Genomic DNA, 13108 nt, shown 5'->3' with positions numbered 1-13108 from the left:
AGCGCAGAGCTGGACTGCACACAGAAAATCCACCAGACTCAGGGGGCTCTGCCTCCCACCCCTCCCAACGCCTTCCCAGGGGTTTCGGTGGCTCATTACCTGCCTGCTCCCTCCGGAGCGCCCTTCCCAATGACAGGGCAGGGGCTGCTCTCAGAGCATGTCACAAATTGATGACAGGTAATCAGATTAGACTCTAAGCAATTTTTTCCACGGCTCATGCTTAGCACAGTCCTACTTCAGGACTGAAAGCGAGCCTGGCAAAGCACCTATTCTGGGGGCTGCAACAACCGGCCTCACACAAGGCAGGACGCCGATCGCCCGCCTGTGCAGGCACACGAGGAAGCGCCGGGAGCTCCTTCTGCCCGCGCAGCGCTACAACAAACCCCAAACTTGTCGGCGTGAAGCAAGGCGGGCGCTTCTCACAGTTTCTGGCGGAGACGAGAATAAAAAAAAAATTTAAGCAGGCGATGACCCCCGCGAGAAGCGCGGGCAAGAAAAAAAAAATCAGATTTTGAACAAAAAAAAAGAAAAAGAAAGAAACGGGATCTGGCTGTGGAGACAGCGAGGTGCCAGGCAGCGGGTGCCGGCTCGCCCCCCGTGACTTTGCATTTTTTTTTTCGCATTTTTCCCGGGGCCCCCGCGGCCGCTCCCCACCGGGGCAGGGCAGGGCGGGGTCCCAGGGCCCCAAAGCCGCCGGGGAAAGAAGGGAACCGGCGGCAGCACCGGCATAAGGGCGCCCACCCCACCCACAGCCCCCAGACCCCCCCCCAGGCGCTGCCGCTGCCCCCCGGCCCCCCCCAGCCCCTCGGGCCGGGCCCCCCCGGGCCGTTACCTGCAGGCGGCGGCGCTGGGGCCGCTGCTGGCGGCGACGCCCGGCTGCGAGCTCCCCCCCCGGGGCCGGGCCCTGCCGCCTCCTCCTCTTCCTCCCCGTCCTCCCCCTCCTCTTCCTCCCCCCACCCCTCCTCCTCCTCCTCCTCCCCGCGCCCCGCCCGCAGCACGGAGCCGCCCGCCAGGGGCGGGGCAGCGGCGGCCGCGGGGCTCCCGCGGGGCTCCCGGGCGGGGTCGGGGCTTCCCCCAGCACCGCCACCGGGCCCGGAGGCTCCCGGGCGGCCGCCTCAGCCCCGCTCCGCGGCCTCAGGAGGGACCGAACCGGGAGGAGGGGGGTGAGGGAGGGGGGGGGGAGCGGCCGCCGCCCTGAGGGCCCTGAAGGCCCCGGAGCCTCGCGCCTCAGGAGTGGCGCCCCTCGGGGCTGTACCTGCGGGCCGGGCGGTGCCGGTGCCGGTGCTGGTCCCGGTGCCGGTGTCGGTGCGGGCCCGCGGGTGTCACCGAGCCGCCGCCGCCGCCTCCATGGCGCTCGGTCGCGGCGCCCGGAGCTCCTCCCCCGCCCGCATGGCCCCGGCCGCCGGGCCGGGCCGTTGCCATGGCTGCGCTGCGCTGACGTCAGAGCGCTTAAAGAGGCAGCGCCCCGGCAGCCAGGCGGCGGCCCCCGCGGGGGCTGAGGGCCTCCAGGCCTCGGCGGCCCCGTGGCGGTTTTTACGTTGCCACAGCCTGCTGCTCAGCGGCGGAGCTTGTGTTTTTTTTGTCACAAATACTGTGGAAAAGCACCCCCCGAAATGTTAGTGTGATCACTCAATAACTCACCACTAATGGCCAGACATCCACAGAGCAGCCCGTGGCCGCACAGACCGTAACACACCGCAGTGCCACAGCCCGCTGCTTTCCTCACGTAGTGCCTTAAATCACTCACCTGCATCCCCCCAAAAGCCCCAAATTAATCACCTCGGTGACTTTGTCCTGGTTGTGAGGTCCCGCTTTTCCCCCATGGCACCGCATCTGGCCTCGGTTAGCTCGAAGGACAGCTGTCAGTCAGCAACGTGTTGGCTTTTAGTGAGTGCTCACGCGGCAAAAATCAACAAGGAATGGGCTTTATGTCGATGCAGCAGGGTTGAAAAGGAAAAAAAAATCTTTTTTTGGAGTTGCTGTATCGCTAAAAGTTGCTTAACTTTTCATAAAAGGGATAAATTGGTACAAAGATAGTTCTCCCTTGAACTAAGCTTGTTCCCTTACGTTTTTCTTAATTCAGTCTTTGGTCTCAGAGTAGTGATTACTGACAAGATGCAGTCCCAGAACGAGCACACCACTCCTCATCTTTTCTTTTAAAACTGCTCTGGAAAATTGCAGCCAGTAAACAAAGCCCCTAAAAAGTTCAGATGGCATTTAGGTAGTTACGTATTATGAAATTATCAGTCTTTGTCCTTCCAGTAGAGCAAATTAAAACATTTTATAAAAATTACATAATTTATCCTCATGACTCATTTGGGAGACGGGGAAGTTTCTTCCTTAGCAGACTGGGAAAATGATGCACACAGGACATGGGTCTCAGCAGGGGAACTCAGTCTTGCAGGAGTGGCATTGCTGCAGCTGTGATGGTCCAAGGCTGAAAGCAAAGCAAGGTTTGCAAGAAGGAATATCCTTTCTTAGACAAACTGGTACAAATAAAAGAATTTGCCTCTCCCTATAAAACTCATCTCACCTATTGATAAGTCTGCTTAGTCATTTATTATAGAAAGAAGTTATGAATTCCTAATGAAACAACAGAAATCCCCAGTCCTGCTAGTGGCAATATTTTACAGCCAGCCTTTATCCATTTTTGTTTCTCATCACTGGTTTCAGATGCCAAACCCTACTCTGCAAAATGGAGCTACCCCAATGGAGCTTTTCTTATGCCAGTTCAGTTCAGCAATATGCTTTGTATTATTTCAGAATTTATAAAAGGAATCAATTTGCTCTGCAGTGATCAAGAAATGTCGAGATACAGTGCCAGATGAGTTTTTAAAATCAATCTCTAGATCACTTTATCTAACTCATTCTCTTTGAATTATGAGTTACTACAGCCAACACAGCAATTCAGTTTCTGATAAATTAAGCCCTACTGGAGGTCCCCACTGCTTGGACTCCTGCCTGATGAGTCTGAGACATCTTGGATGGGAAGGCAGAGGAAGGGAACCTGTTCAGAGATTGTGCTGATTCAGCTGGAACTAAAACCATCTGCCAAGAAAGCTCCAGCAGCACCCTAAACACCCCTTTGATGGAATTTTTGTGAAACACTGTGATTTGGTATTAGGAAGCAATGAGATATTTTCTAAAACTCCCCAGTCTTGGCAGGGCCTGAGACCAAAAGACAGACAGGCACAGATATACTCTAAATAGCTAAAAATACCACTACAATCCATGTATGTCTTTTTTTCAGTTCCAGAAAAACACTGAGTTCATCATCAGCTTGGTACTTTCCGTGTTCCAGAAAGTCCCCACCTTTCTTCAGCCCATTATCTAATTCCTTCCCAAAACACTTCAGGATGTACAAGAAGTAATCATGTTTCTTCGAGAGGCAAGTTAAAGCAAAAAAAAAAAACAAAAAAAAAACAATAAACTCCAGGTAATGAAGAGATAAAGATCCAGAGGGAATCCCCTCCACTGGTGTGACTGAATCACACAACCCTTTTGACTGAATTTAGGAAAACAAACAAACAAAAAAATGCCCCTTCCAACTTCAGAATTAACTTATCAGTGTAGCAATCCACTTTCTTGACACCTCTGTAATAGCAAAATTATTTGTCTTTATCTTTCATCTTTTTTTTTTTTTTTTTACTTGGTTAAATCAGAACTCTCCCACAGTATGTATGTACTCTGTCCTCATGCTTTGTTTATCTCTGACAGCACTTCTACTTCTGCAATACTTACTATTCAGGTAAGACGCCAGTCCACATCTTTTTCCTCTTACATTTCCATCTTTCCTCTCAGACCTAGGAATTAGAATGATTAACCCCTTACTAACAAGTAAGCCATCTCATGATATTCTTTATTCAAGCCTTATGAAGATCCAGGGACTTGAAAGCTCACTAGATTTATTGATAAAGTTTAATTACTCTGTTAAGGATTACACGTATTGTCTTTGCTTTCTCTATCATGAAGGGAAAACATGTCCACCTTCAGATATTCCTTCCTCAATGTCTGCCTAAATATGAAAGCAAAAGTTTCATTGCTTTACCTACAACTTACTGTTTTGACTCTTACTGAGTGTGGTGTTCACTCATGTCAAGACCCCTTCAGTTGCTCGGCCACACAACTGGAGCATGACTGATCATCCTTTGTCACCCTGTCAGTGACTGCTTACATACGGGCAACATTTCACAGTACCAGGGAGCCGTGCCCTCTCTGCACACCAGCTGATGCTCTCCGTGACATGTATCTAAGGGGGCAGCTTAGTTCACGCTGCCTCTGTGTCCCACCAGTCCCTCCAGGAGCCCAAGAATGAATGAGGACAGCGACTGTGCAAGGGGCTCGCCACTGGTTCCTGGATCGCTGCTGAACTGGGTGGAGGGAGGGTACCACCTCTGCTCTTTTATTAGCATCTGTGTGCTACCAAGAAACAGTAAACTTCAGTTTCTAGAGCTTTCGATCCAAAATAGCTCAGCTCCTCTTGTATTCACGTATTTATTCTCTATTTTTTAATTCAGATACAAAAACAAGGAAAAAGAATGTAAGGAGAAACAGTAATAACATTTTTCTTGTTATTTAGGAGACTGAAGACAGAGATTTACGCAGATGTAGAGGACAGAGATTTGGTTACTTTTTTAAAACAACTGATCAAGATACACAGTTGGATCATTTTGCAGCTACGGTTTGGAGCCTAGATTCCTGACTCCAGCATGAGCCAGGTGACTCATCCTTTAGAGAGAACTGAACAGTCACTGAACACAATTTAAATAGAAGAAAGGAGAGTGGATACATATGCATAGCTGCTTTACATATGGCCTAGATGTATGTGTGTATTTAGGAAAAATATCTATTAATATTTATTTCAGACAGATGATGAAGGATACGTGTACAACTGCTGAAAATGCTCATCATGAAAGAACAGGGGAGAAACAAACAAACAAACAAACAAAAAAAAGGGCTAGAAAAGGCAGCCATTCAAATGATACTGTTCCCTTCTGAGACCAGCTGCAAAACTGAGAAATCGCTAGCAGGTTTCACGTGTTTGCTGTAATTTGTGAGGTGTTTCACCAGTGTTTAAGATCACCGAGCGAGGCAAAAGGCAGGGCTCACATTCATCGCCGTGTTTCTCTCTGTTCTCTGATGCTGCAGTCCTAGCACTAGCAATGCTGGCACGTGAGGGCTGACAAACTTTGATGGCGTGTTTTGGAAATTCTTTTGATTTCTTCTTGGATGGGGAGAGAAGGGTAGGCAAGCAGAGGAAGGGGAATCTGTATTTAAAACCTACACAGAAAAATTTATGAGTGTGCCTACAAATCCCAGACTCAGGGGATGAAGCCTCAATCAGCTGTAACTCTGGCAGCAGCTCTGCTTGAAATGGCCGGGGAGAAGGCTCCATTCTACCAAGGGTGTGGGTGTGGAATTGTAATAGACGCTTCCATAAACTGCTGTCTGCTCAAATGTCATGATGTTGGCTTTCTGCCCCATTTTCAGCTGCAGAGAACAGCAGATGGGAGGGGCAGAAACAATGAAGATCCCTTTTTAACTCTCAGATTGAAAAATCTCCCAACTCTCTTCAGTCAAACAGTACTTCTGACTATTATGAATGGTATTTTCGAGATCCTGTTTTGGAAATTACAATTACTTTACTTTATACCTAGCATAATTCCCCAAAGATCTCATGATGTGTGCAACAGGGAACAAACAAGGACTGGTTAGCTGCACACAGAACAGCAGGTGATCACTTTTTTGTGAGTTTTCCCTTACTTCAACAAGTGAGAGTGTAGTGTGCATTAATGTTGTGTTCCAGATATAAAATGGAATAAATCGAGACAAAAAAGAAGATGTGAAAAGTCATGAATGGAGCTTAACAGAATATTCAGTAATGACTTGGGTAGTAAAAGTGTGTAGAATAAGAAAGAAAGAAGTATTAGAGTAGCATTTTGTTCAGTTTGTTCAGAGTGTTTGGCCCCTGTGTGGAAGAAGACAGGAAGCCAACTGACGAAGCATAATCATGTTCATTAATTAGCTTTAGAAATTCGTACAAATATGAGCTAGTTTCCAATCACAACAAAATCAAACTCCTTTTCACATTTACAATGGGAGATCCTTGCATTCCACTGCTACCCAGTCTCTTAGAAAATAATAGGTGTAACATTTATCAGTATGCGTATGCACACAATGCCGCCAATAAATGAATGCATCGACACAGCCAGAGCCCACGGTACATAAATGCAACAGTGTCCCCCTGCACACAGCTGCTAATTGCAGGCTGCAGAATAGCAAGCTCTCAGGTGTCACGCAGGCAAAGGCTTTGGAGGGGATCACGAAATGAACCAAGTATTTAACTCCCTGAGCTGCAGTTGCGTTAAGATGGCCAAGGCCATTTATTTTTCAGTTTTGAAATGTAAGCTCCAGGTGCGGTGCAGCAAATTTTCCCTGCAGTTAAGTGTTGCATACAGATGTATTTCACCTTCCCCTGAACTTTAAGAAGCTCATCTTACAGTGAGTTGTCAGGAATATTACTCAACCTTGCAATTTTTAAGTCTTGCCATTTAACTTACAGAATCTTTGGTAGCTGAAGAGTTTTGTGGCCGTAAATGAGAATGTCTGATACAAGAGGCTGGCTTTCCAGGTCTACAGAGAGACAGAGACCATTTTTAATAAGCTTTTCAGCATGTTGCTGCTACTGGCCCTTAACCTGCGTCTGCACCGACGTTGTTGCTATAACCCTAGTTGTTCCCGAGACAAAAGGGTTTCAGTTACAGCGAATTAATGATGCTGGAAATGCCACTGTGGCCTAGACAGAGAAACTACACTATTTCTATTGTCAACTGCAACAGCTTTAAAGAAAAATGCAAATGATATGAAATTATACAACTATGCCCTCAACAAACTACTGTACCCTGGTGGTGGGCACTTTATCCAAATTAAATCGGGAGCAGGGGAAGGGGAGGACAGGGAGAAGGCTGATGGTGAGGGAGGGAGCAGCACCTGCTCGCCACAGCGCTGGTTCCGATCTGAATGCTAACTCCGTTCCACGAGTCACCAGGATTCGCTACTTGCATATCACAGCTGTTAAACGGGCTGAAGAAGCTAGATCATTTCAGGTTTTATAAAACTCGAAGGCTGGGATGTCTATAGCAGTTTGGATGTGTACATCAATGATGAGTCAATATTTAGTTCTAATTTAGGAACAGAAAATGGAGAACGGAGGCTTACTGGGCTTAATGAACTCATACACACTTCAAGGAGCACATGGCATAAAATGCTTGTTTTCATTTGTGTTTTCCTTTAGTAAATAGCACTGGTGGATGCAGTGATTTAGTTGAAGACTGTAAACTGTTCTTCAGCTATGAGTCTCTTTCTGTGGGAAGGTAAGGCATGGAGTGGCGTACACAGCTTGCCAAGGAACCAGTGGCAGAGCCAAAATCAGAATTCAGATTGCCAGCCCACCTGCCTTCCCGCTCCCCTTGCTGCTGAGCAAATTACCCTCCACGAGAGCTTTACAGACCGCAGAACAAATGAGCAAATAAAGGAGTGACATTAAAGCTAAGCGGAGTGAAAATGACCTGTATGAGACTCCAAATAAACAAAATGCAAAAAAATAAACAGTAAGAACAAATTATAAAAGAATTATAAAATAAATTAGGGAGTACAATAAAGAAGTAACTCCCATTTTCATGCACAACTGCTAATTGTGTGCTAATGATTTTCCTCATATACGTAGGGCTTCAGTCCAAAACTCTGAATGAAACCATTCGCGCTCTTCTGCATGTCTTTTACCAGGAGCTATCAGTGTTCCTTAGCCAAGGTGTTCCTTACTTTTGTTCATTTTGCCTGCCTGTTTTCGCTGCGTGTCATTTCAGTGCTGGTGAAACCATCAGCCTGACAGCTTCGCAGGCTCGTATCGTATTCTCTCTCCGCAGAGAAGGGAAGGATGCGCGGTGCGGAGGATGCTTGCTGCTGCATGCCTCAGCTCCGCGCTGCCCCGATGAGCCTGCTGGCACAGCCCCATCCCCAGTGCTTGCACGAGTGTCACTTAGGGACAGCAGCAACACCGGTGTCTGTGACGCTTTTTTTGCTAGAAACTGGACTCAGGCACAGTTTGCATCATCCATCAGCCTGTGTTAACATGGTAACTGTTTCTAGTCACTAATGACCTGGGCTGGATTTGCCTGGGTGAGAGGCCACAGACAAGAAAACCTCCCTAAACCAAACCATTTCCAGCTCCTTTGACCCATTCAAATCTCTGTAATACCAGCAAAAGAAAGGAAAAAAAAAAAAAAAAAAAGGCATTTTTTAAAATAAAGCTTCTCTCAAGTGACAGAGAAGCAGTCGCCCCCGCACACACCTTATTCACTCACAGTACTGAACTGGCATTCCTTCAAGAGCTGGGGAGGGCCCAGAGCTGCTGATTCAAAGACATTTGGAATAAGAACTCAGAAAATGAAGGGTTTTGTTCCTTTCTGGCTTCTTGCTTCTTTCCTTGGCCCACTCTGCCTGCCCATGCCAAACGCCAATCCACAGCGCAGGGGCACCTCTGCAGAGAAGCCCCTAGTTTCTTGGCAAGCTGGAAAACCACGGTTTCCACAGCTCCGAAGAAGAAAAGACTGGTTTAAAGTGGTGGAGGCTGAGAGACAGACAGGGACAAAGGGTTGGGAATCAGCAAAGTTATACCATCTTATCTAAGCCACAGCACACACACAGGTGCCTTTTGCAGACAAGACTTCAGACAAGATCCTGGTGCATCCATAGCTGACTTTCAGAGGCATTTGCTCACATCAAATACCCCTGGAAAAAAATCCATAGGGAAAATGCCAGAATCAGTTGCTGTCTGCACTTAGAGAGAATTGTATCTCCTGTCAGTATGTTTTTAATGAACCCAAAGCAGTTCTCAAAAAAGGCAGTTGCATTTTTATTCATGTCTCTGCTGCCTTATAAGTGACAGCTATTTGATGCTCAGTGCCATCCTGGAATGAGTAACAGCTCAAGAGTTAATTACAAATTTATTATGAACCTGTGGTTAGGACCAGCCTAAGTGAGCAAACAGAAAAAAAAATATTTGTATTCAATGAATTTGAGTCTCCCTCTTTGATGGTCTGATGAAACTGGATCATTTGATCTTTTATAACTACGGAATAGCTGGGAATCTGTTTCTTTTGTAACCCATCAGTCTGACAGCTATATTAAGAAAGGCGCTGTGTTCCTGATGATTACCATATGAAGCACTAAATGACTGAGCTTCTAATCTTTCCACTGTAGCAAGCAAATGCTGTATTTCTGTTTACCAACACTTTCAAGGTCAATATAACAAGATATTCCCTACAATTGTTTAAAATTACCAATATAACATTTTGAATCTTAAAAAAAAAAAAAAAAACACATTGATTTTAAGATATTTGTTTGAACTGTGCAGTGACATTGATTAAAATCCTGAACAATTCCATTCACTTCATGAAACTTGCCGCAGTTTGAAGTACCTGTAGCAAGGAAGAGGTTTATTTTTATTTTTTTTCTATTGCTAAAGCAGTAAGAGAAACAAAGAACACCCAACAATGCTAATATGAACCATAACAGTATGTCCATTGGGACAAGGTATGCTGTAATTAAAAGATATTTAATCTTTTGAGACTAACTCTTGTTCAGCTCTCCTTATTAGGGTAGGCTTCTGAGATGAAGTATGCCAAGGAGCTTGGCTGTTCTTTGGATTTCTTGAAGTTTCCTGCTAGATCCCACCGCAATGGGAAGCTGGGGAGTTGAGCAACAGAGCTGGCACAATAACCTCATTGATCTCTCAATTATTCTGCTAAAAGAAAGAAAATTAAAGATAGCAAAAGCAATTGGAGAAGCCAGAATATGCTGGTTTGTGCGTATATTTTAGAAGCTATTAGCCAAGGTAGAGGTAAGGAACATCAAATGGGATAATGTCCCTGCATGATTATCTTCAGACTACTGTGATTAGTGACAAACCGTAGAGAGCTGGAGATCTATACAAATGTCATTAGACCAAGGGTTGTAATGTGATTTAGTGACGCGGCTACCGTGATAGCTGGTTCCTTTGACACAGCAAAACAAATGGTATTTTAGCATTGTTGGTTCACTCCTGTGCTAAAAAGCAACCATCCAACATAAATGTTTGTACGAGTAGACAAGCAAGTGGTTGATGCTTTTGTTTGCATCACCGTGTATTAAACTGATGACTTAAATTGGCATCAGGAGAGCCAGGTCCTAAGACAAAATGTACTTCAAAACACTGGAACAGAGCTATGCTGTTTGATCTGGCATCCCTGCCCATGGCAGCGGGTTGCAGCCAGACAATCTTTAAGATCCCTTCCAACCCGAGCCATTCTACCATTCTATGATCAAGCACACAAAACAAAGGCTAATTCTTTTTCCCACTGCTCCCCTTTCCTGTTCTTCTTTCACTCCAATTCACCTTCCTTTGTCTTTGACTCTCTAGTTTTGTCCTGGACCAGGCTGCCACCGGCTCTCTACGCAGCACCCGAGGGGCCACGCTGCAGTGGCAGCGAGCAGCCCCTTCTGCAGCACACTTCTCTTCCAGGGGATCACCGCTCACAGCCATGCTGGCTGGGCTCCAGCTGGCCTTGCTCGTTCTCAGATTGCTTTTTCTAGTTATCTGTTGGGCAGCCTTCATCCCTAACAGGACCATTTTTAACTCTTAAGGGAAACAGCAGAAATAAGCTCTTTATTTTGGATAAGGAGGGATAATGCTACTTGCAACCCCATAAAACTTCTGGGGTTGTTTTTGTAACCTTAATTAGATTCTGGTTAATTTAACCTGGTGGTTTGCGTGATGTAGCAGTGTCTCATCTACATCAGGACATCATAGCAGGAGAGCCAGAAAAAAGTCTGTAGGACACTGCCCCAGCCCTTTTCTACTCCTCAGCCAATTACCAATGACAGAGACCCTCTTCAGTGGCTGGAGGACAGGAGTCTGGGTATGCTGATGTTCAGTACAGCAACCGAAATGCATTCATAAGCAAATTGATTTTCATTATTAAATGATAAAGGTTTATGAATAACTGAATCTTAATAGAATTATTTCCAACCAACTGCCATCCATCAAGAAAACCCACAAAAAGAGACTCTTAGTAAGTACACAGGACAGAATCAAGTTAATTATTTGGCATCTTGGTTGTATTGGTGATTAGGTTCTTTATCAAATCATTTCAGCTGACCTCTTTTTTTTAGCATTTTTTGCTGTCTGTCATCATCAATCCACAAAGCATATGAATACAATTTTCTGTTTTACAACCTTGATTTAATTTCATTTGTAAATGCTAGGAAACAAACTCAGCAGTGTTGTGCAATGGATGAGCAAGGCCCTGAAATACAGTGCACGAAAACATATTCCCTCTAACTTCTCTCCATCTTCTGGAGGACATAATGCAGTTATTGTTTGCCTTCTTTCATGGTCATATTGTTCATACCGATGGGAGGACGTTCCCTCATGACATATGACTGGCAAAACGTCAGCGTGCATTGAAAACAGATACTCTGCAACGCTCTACAGACACTCCGCGTCCAAGCAGAGATGAATGGAATGAAAATATTCTCAGCCTCAGATAGGAAAGGGGGGAGATGGTTCGTAGGCTTCAGTACTTCACTGAAGGCCTTCATGACATAAATAGTAAATTATGTAACTGATACACTTGAACTCCCTGGCAAAGCAAAGAACCAAGACCGCAGCACCAATTTTGAAGGATCGTGTATCAAAACACTATTTCCGTGCTCATTTTGTTTTTCTACAGTGTTTGTAAATTCACAAAGACAGGAGAGCACTTATGCACAGAAGACACTACTGCGCCTTCTGTTTATTCTGGACACAAAATAATACCCCGAGCTTCCTCTAACAGCCTGCTGAGAGCATAAAGTAAAAGAAAGCCTCCAAGAGGAAGTACTGAAAAGTAAATAGGCAGTGCAAGCAGTGCTGCTGAGACTCCCTACAAAAAGTCAGGCAGCATGTCAGGGTTTTGGTTAGTACCCTGACTGCGAGCCTGGGAGACAGAAATTGCCATATAATTCTTTCTGCAACATATAATTACGTTCTTAACCTCTTTGTTTTTTTTTCCTTTTTGATAAAGAGGAAATAATTCATTTCCAGGAATATAAGTGGCTTTAATTCACTTGGATCAAGCCTTTTTTTTTTTTTTTTTCTGATTCAGTGCCTGACTCAGTACCATGATTCTTGCTGCTTCTGTCAGACTATTCCACATTTCCCAGTGGTTTTCACTAGTGCAGTTTGGAAGCACTCTTTGTTCTTATAGTCCCAGTGCCCGCTAAGACTTTTCTTTTCATGTTCTTTGACGTTTATTCCCTAGGAGCTGGATCCTTCTGTCCTTATATGTGAGCCAAATCTCCCAATGAATTTGCAAACGTGCAGGATCAGCAACTTAAAAAGTTTATTTGTTCTTCAGGGTTCTCTGTGTTCACAGGAAAAAGGACGCCTGTAGGCAAACACTGCATCGCTAGGTTTCATCTTCACAAAAAGGAAGCTTAGAGAGGAAGGAAGGCACAAGAGTGCAAAGTTAACGACTAGAGAGAGAGAGAGGAAAAAAAAAAAAAAAAAAAAAAAAGCCTTCTTTAGCCTTTTCCTGAGAGTCTGGTAGTTAAGACGCAGTTACAGGGCACTGAACTTTCACGTTTCTTAAAATACATCACAAGACTCCTTCACTGGCTTGGCCCAGTGCCAGCAGTAATTGCTGATTCCAGAAGGAGTTCTCAGATTAATAATATCTTTGGATATATTCTCGAGCCATCCTCCAACTTGGACATTTATACTGCATTTACATTTAGGCACCTGAAATCTCTAATGGTCTGACACCTCGAGCTGGAAAACACTGCCAGCTCCTATTTACTTCAGCTTTGGTATCTGCGTCAGAGAGTGCTGGCCTGGCGTGTTAGAAGATGTAATGTATTCAATTTATGTCCTACATAAAAGTTGAGATCAGCATGAATGACTAGATCCAATCTGCAGCTTTAATTCAAACAAACAGTGCTGCTGACAACACTGTTTCTGTGGGTAAGGACTCTGTCTCACAAACTCACACATCAGACAATCTTCACATTTCATTTTAATGTGGATGTC

At 45.1% G+C, this 13108-nt stretch overlaps 1 protein-coding gene across 4 annotated transcripts in view; it reads right to left on the bottom strand.

Annotated features, from left to right (window-relative positions):
- GNB4 (G protein subunit beta 4) overlaps positions 1–13108 on the bottom strand; it is a 58248-nt gene that overhangs the window by 27835 nt on the left and 17305 nt on the right. The window contains exon 1 of one of the 4 annotated variants that reach the window (XM_032192947.1): positions 3742–3793. The exons of 1 other annotated variant lie outside the window; for it this stretch is intronic. The gene's annotated coding sequence lies outside the window, so the exon portion shown is untranslated. Of the gene's footprint in view, positions 1–832; positions 931–1255; positions 1279–3741; positions 3794–13108 lie in introns of those variants that run through there. 2 more of the 4 variants (XM_032192946.1, XM_032192945.1) reach the window with 2 other exon arrangements.

The sequence above is a fragment of the Aythya fuligula genome, chromosome 9 (assembly GCF_009819795.1).
Source record: "Aythya fuligula isolate bAytFul2 chromosome 9, bAytFul2.pri, whole genome shotgun sequence".
Taxonomy (NCBI): Eukaryota; Metazoa; Chordata; class Aves; order Anseriformes; family Anatidae; genus Aythya; species Aythya fuligula.
Note: the sequence above shows the minus strand (reverse complement) of the source record. Positions and strands in the feature narration are given on the sequence as shown.